Here is a 13,390-nt window from a genome sequence, read left to right on the forward strand (position 1 = left end):
ACCAATTTCAGGTCAATCCAAAACAGGATGATATTGGTTTCATCCTAGTATAACATGGATAAAAACAATTTAAAACACAATTATATCACAGACTATAACTAAATGAAACCAGTTTCATCCTAGTATAACATGGATGAAACCAATTTCAGGTTAATCCAAAATGGGATGATACTGGTTTCATCCTAGTATAACATGGATAAAAACAATTTCAGGTCAATACAGAACAGATGAAACCAATTTTCATGTTACTATCAAACATTGATGAAATCAATTTCAAAACAAACTAATTCGCTAATTTCATCATCACTGTCATTGTGGAAGGAAAATCAGGAGAATTAAGGCAGATAACGCCTAAACGCCAGTTTCATCCGTGTTTACACAAGAAGAAAAAAGCAGAATGAAATTTCACTCATAAAAATGATTTATTTCTGAAAATTAAGGTAGTTAACATCAATTCCTGTGAAATTGATGAGTTCGGTTAATAAAATCATGAAAAAAAAATTAGGATCGAGAAACTTACCAGTGAATGAATTTGAGAACTCTAATTTTGGTTGGAAGAGAAAACCCTAATTTTGGTTTGAATGAATTTGAGAACTCTCCATTTAATTAGGGTTGCCGGTGTTTTTGTGGTGGTGGTGATATCAATGTTGACGATAATGTTGATGTTTGCGGTGGTGGAGGAAGGTGGTGGTGTTGTAGTTGTTATAGATGTTGATGGTGGTGGTTGTAGTATTGTCGATGGTGGTGCTGATAGATCTGGTTATAGAGATGGATAAACACGATGTTGTCGACGGCGTTGGTGTTTTCTGGTAGTAGAGATGGTGGTGGTGGTGTCGATGTTGGTGGTGGAGAAATTTGATGTCTGTCGATGGTGATATTTGGTGTTTCTGGTAATGGAGATGGGATTAACGGAGGTGGAAGAAGATGAAGGCGTTGGTGGTTTTGTTGAAGAGAGAAGAAGAACGAGTTAAGGTTTTGGTGGACGTGGCAGGGTAGTTGTGTCCATTTCAATCAAAAGATTCTTTTGGTCATTTGACCCAGACGAAATCTCTACATGTCCATTTGGCCCAGGAAACACCCATTTTTGGCTATATAGCCCATTTCCTGCATTTTTTTTCCTTTTTTCTTTATTTTATTTTATTTTATCTACAACGATCCGCGAGTTATAACTCCAAAGGTGTCACTATCCATCCACAAAAAACCCGCCAAAACAAAAGTAATGCAAAAACCCCAAAAAACAAAATTTTGATGAAACCAATTTTGAAATTTGGGGTTTTTGTATCAATTTTTTAAAATTTGGGATTTTTGTATCAATTTAGTTTAAGATGGAATTTTAATGAATCCCAACATTTGAGTGGGGTTTTTGTATCACAAGTTTGGTCACCTTGGATTTTTATGACTAGTTTTGATCAAAATTTTTAGAAGTTATTTTTTTTTCAATTACTCAATGTGGTATAAGTTAACTATGACTTCTAAAATGCATGCATTTTCTGATCACATATTTAGAATCCGCTGCCGTCTTTAGTCACTTTTCCAAAGAACTTGAAAATTTATAGTCAAATGGTGCGGATGACATATAAGAAACAAAAATGATTTGGGGAGAATCTCAAGTTTTATGTACTTCCCTAGGTTCTGCCGGGATGAAAACGATATTTTCTTCATGAAAAATGGTACTTCTTCCCGTTTACTTAGAATGGGCGAAACTCTGTTATTTTCATAATAAATATTTAAAAAGTTTAACTGATTATCATTTATTTATTTTGAGAATGATGTATCCCATACAAAACCCACCGGTTAATGCGAGTGGAGGTTATGAATGTCAAAAATCTTTCCTTGGGAAGTATTTTTATTCAATTTTCCCTTCTCAAAACTTGAAGAAATCTTTGGGATCCGACTTTTATCTTAAAATTTTGAAAAGTTATATGTTTATGTGTTTAGATATTTGGTATGAGGACTTACAGTTATGAGCTACATCACAATTTCTTTTGCTATTTAAATGATTGTAAGTATTGTCAGATATCAAAGTTTCCAATTGATGATGAAACCTATAGTAAGAATTAAAATAACAGAGTAAGGAATATACCCGGTATATTTGTAGAGTGGTAAAATTACTAAGTGATAATACCAGTGACCCGAGTTTGAAACTCGCCAGCACTAAATTACCGATAAAAGAAAAGGAATATAGCTTATGAATATTGGTGAGGCAAACAAAATATGGATTAGACAAAATTACAAAATGAAATTTTGGATAATCTCAAATTATAAAAAAAAAGAAAAAAATATAGGCTTGAAAATATAGATATGATTGATGGGATATTTTATATGCCGCAAGTGCACGGCTGTCGATAGAACAGTATACAAATGCGGTTTGTTTCGCACGGACTAAATTTATTACCTTTAATTTCTAATTAAATCAAGTGAGACAAAAAATAATATAAGATAAAAATTAATGAAGATAAATAAATAAGAAAAGAAAAGAAAAACCTAGGGTTCCAACAATCCACCGCTATCATGTGTAAATCATTCAACATTTCTCTATAATACTTTTCTCATTAGCACAAGACGATTTAGGACACGAGTACGTCTCGGATGATAAAGCTTTATAATCAATAAAATTATCAAAATACTAATAATTCTATCCATTTAGATGCATGTCTCTAATTAGAAAATAACTACAAAGAAAGCAAGCATGATGACGTATGATTAAAACTATTATCGTTAATGCACGAGAATATAGGACCAATATAAAACATTATTAAAAATAAATTGAAATCTCTAATACATAATAGGGTTTCATGAGTAACCCTAGTAAAGAGGTTACTTCATCACAAAAGAAAAGAAGAAGAAAAGAAAAATGAAAACTCTATTACTTTTGCTCTGGACTACGGACCCCGGACCTCCCTTTTTCCATCTGCTTCAACCAGTATTTATAGTCTTCAAAGGAAACTATTTTCCTTTAACATATCGATTACCACATCATTCCTCTATGAGAATATGCCATTTGTCAGGACAACACAAAATCCTCAAATAAGAATGTGCCACGTGTCAAATAATATCTCATCATAAAGTCACAATTTTTTTTATTCGGAGAATATATTATCCTTTACCTCCTTTATTTTGTTTATTTTCTTCATTAAACAAAATATATTCAAATATCTATTATTATAATTAATCTCTTATAATGGTCTCCACACTTCTACACACGACGTGGCATGCTTTTACTTGGCATGCGTACCACACTTCCTTTAGAAAATAATTGGCCCAATAATTCTTTATGTTTCCTTTTGGGCTTAACACATCAAATCACTTCATTTCTCCAGCATTTTAGTCCATAGAGCTTTATTTTCTAAAAACTGCAAAAAAAATCATCAAATATATACAAAATAAAGAACTAAATAAATGTAAATTTGAGTAGTAAATACGTAAGAATTAAGCACTTATCAATGGTCAACAAAACTTCCTCTATGAAAATACACAGATATGCTACAACCGAGGATTCCTCCCGAGAAATCCCGATACACACACAGCCCTTGGGGCCCATTGGAGAATTATAGGGGTGTATTTTTGGTCCCACCACTTTGTGTATGTTGCGGGATTTCTCGGCACCAACCATTTCCGCTCACCTTAATTTCCAATCATACAAATGTACCTCTTCACATCATATCAATTGTTCATTTGAACTCGATGAAACTGTTGCGTATCCAGTTTTTATCTTAATTTATTTTGATAATTATATTTTTGGATTTATATAGTGGAGACTTCACACTTATTTTTGAAAGATGAATGAGTTGTACAAGTATTTTGTTGTATATAAAAAAATACTAATAATTGCATCAAAGTTTTGAGATGGTGGAGATAACACGGGGGACATTTGTCCCTACTCAAGTTTGCTCTTTCATGGATATGCTAGGGCTAGGTTATAACAAAAAATAGGATGAAGATGCAGATGCCAGAAATGTTTGAAGCGGCAACGAATTGGACATAGTGTTTTTAGGTGTTAACTTTTATTTTTTATTTTTATTTTTTTTTCCAATTAAAAATTCTCCAGAAGCATTGTATAATCTAGATATTTTTTAACTATCTAGATTATACTGTTCGAAGAAAAACTAATAGTAATTGCCACTCCGAGAGACAATAATTTCTAATCAGTCAAGCCTTTTGTAGTGAATATTGAAGCGAAGCATTATAATGTTAAGTTTGTGTGAAATCTAGGGTCTAACTTAATAGTAAAAATACGATTTTACAAAGTTCGTTGTTTTCATGTCTTGTCGATTTATTCGTTGTATATACCAATCCTTGGGTTTTTTGTCTGAAGCATAAAATCGTGTAAGTAATTACTGATTTATTTCCTTTCTACAAAATTATACAATGTAGAACTGTAAAATCCTAGTAATGTTAATTTTACTCTAGCAGGTGCGGGGTTTTCTAGTGGTAATCTTCAAGCGGTAAAGACTAGTTAATTTCATGATGAAAAGTGAACACTTTCTCTCCCAGTATAGACGAGTAAATTTTTATTTATTTTGTAAACAATTACAAATTTGTTGCTCTCTGCAAGACCGCTTTGAAGTAAATGAAAGATAGCTTCGATAATCCTTAAATGAACTAAATCGGAAACTCTTCGTGACATCAGTATTTTTCGTTATTTCACATTTAATTAGTCGGTAATTATGCAAGTGAACTTCCTCATGCCTTATTCATGGTTCATATAGGCTTGATGAGATTATTGGGATCAATAAAATGCTTGTAAATTTGTACTTGTACAATTTCCTAACAAGCATTATCTTTTCTTATGTTGAATAATTTCTATTGTAATTATATTTATTTTATTTTAAATCATTGTCAAATAAATATGATATTACTGAGGAGGTTTTAAAATGGCGGAGAAAACTACTGTCAAAGAGCAGTTTTACTTAGGACCTCCACTGTGATTTTAAGTTCAACAAAAATAAAATAAAAAAATAGTGTGAATATGGAGAAAATAAAATAAATAGATGGAAGGTATACTAGTATGACAGGCCAGTATAGTGAACGGCCAAGATGGCGCGTTACAGCATAGCCGGTGAACGACCAAGATTGAAAAGACGAGGGTACCAAAATACACCACAATGTTTTAAATATAAACTTATAAGTCTGATATCTTAAGTGATTGTCTATGGACAGATTCGATACAATACAACTTAAGTCCTATACCTGGTGTGATTGTTTATGGACGAGGTCGAGACAATACGACAACAAGATATTTACTTGACAATAATTACGGTAAAAATCGATTGACTATTAGGATCAATTTCAAGTCATTCGGATTAATGTACAAGTGCAATTTACTTTAAATAATAATAAACAAATTATAATTGCCGAATAGTAAAGTAAATGACACAACAAGATTTTGTTAACGAGGAAACCACAAATGCAGAAAAACCTCGAGAGCTAGTCCAGTTTTGAATACTCTCAGAATTAAGCCGCTGTACAAAACCTAATACCAAATTCGTATAGTTGAGACCAAGAATACTACCCATAGCTACTTAATTCCCTCAGTATCCATGTGCCTTCGACTTTTAAAGCCACGCACGTGAATATCTACTCATTTGGATTGTATTCCAAACAACAAAGAAATGAATCTATTTGGTAACCACTCTAATCAATCTTTGGTAAAAGATACGTATGAGTTGTTGACAAAGGCTCTTTTGTTTAAGATAATAAACTCATGTGTCTGGTTAGATCAATACAAAACTTGATTACAGAAATAACCAATTTCCGGATTCCTAATCAATCAATAGAGAACTCAAAGAGTAACTATAAAGCGATGCCGATCTTATACAACTAGACAATCAAGTCTACCGAAGATAAACACGATTCTAGTTGGATCCCAACCGATCAAGGTTTGTGCACAAGATTCACAAGATACAAAAACTAATAAGAAAATCTTCTTAGTCATCAAATATTTAATTGCCTTCAATAACATGAAGAACACAACTTGAATCCTCTTGCGATCAATCACACACACAACGGAGTCTGTTAACAATGGATTATCACAAGATGTCTATAGATTTGTAAGTGGTTCAAAATATCCTGTCGATACTTTGATCTAGTTTGAGTGACCCTTATTGAAAACGCGGGGGTACCAAAATACACCACCAGTTTTTTCTTAGGCAATCTGTACAGACAAACTCAATACAACTCCGCGAGTTAAACTCAATCAAGGAATAGTATCTAGAGTTATATCTCAATCTCTTACAATTAGAACTTTTACAGAAACAAGTATGTGAACCTAATCACAAAGAGATCACTTGGACGGTACCAAAGACCAATTGTCCAACAATAAATCTAGTCGTATCCAACAAACTAGGTCAGATGTATTTACTAAAATTGATCGACGTACAACTTGTGATGTTTCATTTAAAAAGATAAACAATATAATGCGTAAAAAAACACAGACACTAGAAGTTTCGTTAAAGAGGAAACCGCAAATGCAGAAAAACCCCGAAAGCTAGTCCAGATTGAATACGAAATTGTATTAAGCCGCTACAGACACTAGCCTACTACCAATTAACTTCGGACTGGAATGTAGTTGAGCCCTAAAAAGTGTCCCACCGATTAAGATACAGTCGCGCTCCTTACGACTCTTGAATCCCAGCAGGACTCCGCGCAGTTGATTTCCTTAGATGACGTCATACCAACTAAGAGTTTCTTCAACTCAATTGAAAACTTTAAACCAAATATGACTCGCACATATTAAGCCTATATATTGATTTCCTTTTATAATCAAATAACTTGATTAAAGGTGTGGAAATCGATAACAATAGACAAAGTCTAGCTAACCTTAAAATCCAGACTTATGCAACCCGAAGTGCAGCCTAGATTATTATTCACCTCACAAGTATAAAACTTGTGGAATCAACAAAGTTTGTGACAAATAGAACTTTGATGATTTCTATCTATCTTGATTGATGGAGAAAGCTCTACAAACAATCAAGATCAGGATTCTCTAGTTATCAAGGAAGATAACTGGACCTGGCTTCACGAATCCCTATAAATATTTTGTAAATGTTAAACCCTAAAAGGGTTAAGAAGAGGACGACTCTAGATACAACTAGGACACACAAAAAAGTAGGGTTGTGATTCAAAGATCCTAGTTGCTTGAAGTTCTCCTTTTATAGACATTCAAAGGATAAATTACTTTAGGTTTAAGCTAAGATAGATTTGGAACCAAGTAAACAATATCCACCGTTAGATGAATCTTTGAATCTGATTTACATAAGCAAGATATACACTGTGGTTAGGTGAAACCGTAACCGAACCGTGTACAAAGACTATGTTCAACATGGTTATCCGAAACTAGCCGGTTTGAACTTGAAAACTTAACCTTAATTTTTAAGAACATATAAGACATTAATTCTTAGTCACAATCATGTGATCAAATACGTCTAGTGTTTTTAGAGAATTGATCAAATGCTAATTATCTTATATAATTTAAACACACTTGACAATATAATACACATGGTTAGTAGTTGTACAAGATACAAATACCATTGTCGTTCTTGAGTCGGTTCAGTCACAGTACGCATACCGGTTTGGAAACTTTTAACCAAAACCAAGTTCTGGAGTTCGCAGAACTTTTTAGGTTTGCGTACTAGTTTACGAACTTTCCACCAAACCAAAGTTCCGGAGTTCATAGAACTTTTTAAGTTTTCGTATCGGTTTGGAAACTTTAAGACTGTCGCCGGTTCCGGAGTTCACAGAACTAAATCGGTTTGCGTACCAGTTTGGAAACGCTATCGAGTTCTGGAATACAATATTATTTTAGTTCGCGTACCGGTTTGGATACTCACCCAAGTTCCGTAACCACAGTTCAAGAATGGTGTGCATACGAGTATGCATACCGATCTGGTTCACGAGTTAGGCAGATTTTCATATGATGTTTATAAGAGTATGCGTATCACAAATCTGTAAGTGGATATGTATAGATACTCCTCTACGTATATGAGTACATGTAATACGGTTTCATACGTGTAACATTTTTCCCAGTTTGTAAGACTGATACCACTGTCTTGTATCCGAATCTAAAATATTTCTATATTTCTCTCGAAATCGATTCGAAACATTCCCGAATAACATCAATGACACATAACATTGTTCCATGTTATTTTCAAATGATGAAACTTGAGTCATCATTTTGATTCCGAACAAGAAATTGTTCTCAACCGAAATTCATCAAGCATAAACAAATGTTCATTAAGCTTAGTCAATATATTTCGAGAAATTGTCAAGATACACCTGACTCGACATTCTTGTCTATGCATATTAGTCTAATTAGTTATGCGACATCATCTCAGATGATATAAAAATGAATATAACTTGAGATATAGGTGGTTCAGTCTTCACTTACCTTTTGTTGATGAAGTTCTCCAAAAGTTTCGATTGATCTTCGCCTTCAAACGGTAGAACACAACGATGACTGTCGTGATCCTCTGTTTCTCGACTATACTGCTATCCTTGTCCGAGACTTAACTAATTATAGACTTGAAATCAAGATGTAGTTTTGACAACTAAATTTGACAACAAGCTTGAGATAGAAACACTTGTGAGTTCGACCGAGCAAAGATCTAATACTTATATCAAGGGAGAAGGTTCTAAAAAATATACAAACTAGGTGCAATCGAAGTTTCAACAACCGCTAGTCAATAAAATAAATAATCGAAAAATAAAATAACTATGCAATTATCTAGTTTCCCACCAACAGTACTCATAAATATTCTTGATCCCTCAAGAGTCTTTAAACAAGCGGTCATAAGAGATTTCGCCTAATTAAGGTGTTTTCCTCCCCGGATAGAGGGCTCCACTAGAAACAAATAAAATGAAATTTGTCAGGCTCTTAAGATAGTTTGCAAAAATGAAAACTCAAGTATTTATGGACCAAGGTTGTTTGGACAACAAGGAAATTCCAAAATTGAAATATTCTTAAGATATTTCATTAAGGTACCTAATTTCGGTTTTCCTATTTCCAATTAAATTCCAAAACATATTTCCGAAATCTCTCTTATAAAACTTTTATTATTAGCTTTGCACATTAACTAATTACCTTTTCCATAGGATATGATTTAATTGCTGGTAATTAAAACATATATATTCGAAAATCATAATTAAATGCTTTTTAATATTTCGGGTTGGGATCACGTTGAGTATCAAGGAATATCTTTGAACATTTAATGATAAGTGTTATGTACATGTTCAAATAATGTCGACACCTAGAAGTTCCTCTTAGCAAACCCTAATTCCAAGATCACACAAAACATAAAGAGATATGTGAAATTGGAAACTTGGTTTTGCTCATTCGGATCGTTTATTCCATTACTTACAATTTAAGTTGTGACCGGTTATACCATGCTTCCCAAATTAGGTTGTAACTGGTTACACCATGCTTCCCAAAGTAGATTTTGACCGATTACAACTTACTTAAAAAAATAGCTTGTGATTGATTACACCTTACGATCCCAATGTAGCTTGTGACCGATTACACCTTGCTTCACAAAGTTGCTTGTGACCGATTAAAACATGCTATACACTATAGGCTATGACCGACTATACCTCATTTCTCAGCAAAAGTTAATATAGACTCTAGCTTGTCATCTTGTATTGGTCATCCAAAAGATATTCAATGAAAAACTGGTCGGACCAATCATGATTTCCCTTTCGATTATGAATCAAGTTCATACATCTACTTCCTGAAACTAATGTAATAATACATAGTTTTCTAGGATGAAATCACACATATATCTTACACAAAATTAAATAACTAAATGCATAGATTATGTTGATGTCGTATTTAAGAAGTTCAAAGATAAGCGTTATACTTCGTAAATCAGTAAATTCCTTGACACTATAATCAGAATGATATGACCAAGTCTAATCACTAAATTATTATATATATACAGCTTCCCATGTTATGTTTTTAATATAATACGACTTGAAAGATATGTCTGGAATGGAAATAAGTCAAGTCAGTATTACTAACCTCAAGTGAAAGGATGATGTCTCCATTGTAGTTGTTACTTCTTCTCAATATTCAGGTCTTTGGAGTAATACTTGTGTGTCTCAACATTCCTAGACTTTCTAGTCTAACCTAAACGAAGTTTACTCTAATATTTAATCAAGCAATTATAGATGAGTTTTGAAACTAAAATATGACAACTTAACGCTTGGTGGGTTCAACCGAGTTATGCTCTAACAAAGATTACGCTACAATAAATAGATTGTAAGCGCTAAAACATGATATAAGGAATGTAACCTTAGTTCATGATCAAGAATATTGTGTTGAAGGCGATTGGTCGATCTGCGAAAGCCATCTATAAGAGACTAGCTGAAGTGGATGCTGAATGAGAGTTGTACAAGGTTGCAGATAGTAAATTATCCCCTTCTAAGGTGTTGTGTCTTCTTTGGGCTGCATTGCACGAATCAGTTCCTACGAGAAATATGTTGGAGAGCAGAAGAGTAGTTGTCCCTTCTAATATTTGTCTTTATTATGGCTCGTCGGTGGAAACATTAGATCATTTATTTCTCAGCTGCAGCTGGGCTATGTTTAAAGATTTTACTTCTCCTCTCATCAAGTAATGTGGATGATGAATAAAGATTTTATATCTCTAATGAGAGGATGGAGACTGGAGCCATGCTTTGTGAAAAGAAGAATAATTTGGCATCTGGTAGCTTTTGCTGTTACTTGGTAAATATGGATGGAGAGAAATATAAGAATTCATGGAGGGAGAAACAAAACAAAGGATGAGATAGTGTACGCGCTAATACTGGATATTTTTCTTTGGAGCTCGACGACACAGATTTTCAAGGATTATTCTATGAACCAAATCTTGTATCAATTGGGAGATATAGTTATCCTGTAAACATCATGTTTTTTTTTTGTTTATGGGAATCTGTTGATCCACCTTCCTATAAATATCTTTTTCCCATTTCCTTTTTAAAAAATTAAAAATTAAAATCCAAAGATGTCTCTAGATAATTCTTGCAGGAGCATAGCGATCAAGAGTCTCTAAGAATCTAGATTTTAGGGGTATCTTTACAAAGATAAAAATGGCAGGTAATTAGATAATGCTCTCATGTAATATGTGGTTTTCTTCGTGATTTTGCAAACTTGCAATATAGTTTTATGGGAAGGAATAGTTTATGTCTAACTTTGGCTTGGGTTTAGGAGGAGAATTTACATACAATATACGTTAATAGAAACCCTTGTTGCTTCAAAAAAATAAAATAACATAGAAATTCTTATAGCTAGTACACATCTATTATCTTTGACGTCAATACATTTCAGTATCTCTTATGTGGTTATTTGGCGGTAATCATGCAAATGAATCTCCTCGTGTGAGCTTGATGCAGATGTTGGGATCAAACTTCATCCGATTCATAAGTTTAAATTGTATTCTTGTATTTATTAATATAATATGTTTTCTAGTGTTATTTAGTTCACAAATTTCTTTTATTCTGTTTATATCATTATCAAATATCAATATTGTTTAATTTTTTCTTTTTTTGGGATGGTGGAGAAAACTAATATCAAAGACAAGGACTAAGTAATGTATTAGTTGCTTGAACGACGAGTTCTTTCTGAGATTCACCTCACTTCAAAATATATGTGAAACATGAAAGGAATTAGGGTTAGTTTTTCAGAGATGATTCTGGAATATCCCTAGATCATTTTTACTGCAATTCCAACAACCTCTAATTGTTTATTTATCAATACTGCTGCAACAATAGAAAAGCCCTTGTTATTATAGTTCCATCAATTTGTGGTCAGTTACTACTTCTGCTGTTTTTGTAAAATAAAAGTACTCTGTTGTTTTTGTAAAATAAAATAACTCTAATATTTGTGGTTAGTTAGCCCCCCCCCCCCCCCCCCCCCCCCCCCACCCCACCACCCCACCATCCTCTTTGGCTCCTTGGCTAGGTTACCCATGAGACTCGCTGTTCAATTAATGTAGTAGTATAATGTTGGAGCTTAGCTTGTTAGGCTTCCAACTAGTTAATGTAATACTCTTTATCCAATAATAATAATTTAAGAAAAAAAATATTTGGGCTATATAGGGTGTTCCTGTATATACCCCCAAGAAATACTAATGGTACCCCTTTATCTACGTACCCACAATACTTATCTACCTACCTCATCATATTTGTAAAATCTTTATACCCCGAACAGAGATGGAAACAAAAAAAACCCATATCTCCTCCGTTTGAAAGAGTAATCTTCTCTCATCTCTTTACAGATCCAAATAGAAGAAACTCTATGTTGACTACGGTCCCAATATTCTAACCGATAGCTTAGTTGTTTTAACCTTTAATTTCTTAAACCTCACAATCAGCAACCAAGCAAACCCTAGTTTTTTTTTTTTTATCTTGATTCATCCTCTTCTTGTTACAACAAAGAGCAAATGAATTCTCTTTCTTTTGTTCTGAAACATATGGTGAATTTATTGATGAAGATGAAGATTCTTATTAAGGGTCAAAATCAACTGGTATTTGAAGTTACCATGCCTGGGTTTATATTTGTTGTTCTGAAAACATGCTTACGTTTCCCAGTTAAACGTTTAGCCAGCGGTGAAGCTGTTTTTCATGATTTTTAAAGTTTATTGTTTGTGAATGGAATATTGTCACCAAAAGTTGGTTCCGAGCTAATGTATGTCAATACCCTATTTTTGCTTGAATTCATGGTTCTACCATGTGGAATCTAAACTGGTAGATAGTTGCATTGAGAAGAATTCTCTAGGTGCAAGTTCTAATAGAGAAACAAAAATGTTCTTTTCATGTTCTTCGGCTCTTCCATGTTTATCTCACGATTAACATTTTGCTATTTTGGAAAAAATATTTTATAAAGATTTTATTTATATGCATATATATATATATATATATATGTTAATTTAAAAAGAGGGGTATCGTTATCAAAATTTTCTAAAAGAATTATGATTTTTATTAACTAATAGGGGTATCACTAGTACAAAAATGGCTTTTCATCACGGTAATTTACCGTGACCAAAGGTCTCTGGTCACAGTTTTTCCATTTCTGAGAAACCGTGTCCAAAGGCTGCGAGGCGAAAAGTATGCGTTTTGGTCACGGTTGATTTCGTGACCATTAGATATGTTTCACCGTGACCATAATTTCTTTGGTCACGGGTCTTGTATTATACCGTGACAGGTTTGTGTTTTAGACACGGAATATTAAGATTCACCGGGTCCAAATTTGTTGATTGGTCCCAGACTACGTTTCACTCGGTGACCATTCTGTTAAGCATTCTTCATGTAGTGCACAGTTTTCTAAGACGTTGGGAACAGTTTTTTAAGATTAATATTGTGCACAAAAATTAACAATAGATTGAATTTTTATTAACAATAA

The sequence above is a fragment of the Papaver somniferum genome, chromosome 8 (assembly GCF_003573695.1).
Source record: "Papaver somniferum cultivar HN1 chromosome 8, ASM357369v1, whole genome shotgun sequence".
NCBI lineage: Eukaryota > Viridiplantae > Streptophyta > Magnoliopsida > Ranunculales > Papaveraceae > Papaver > Papaver somniferum.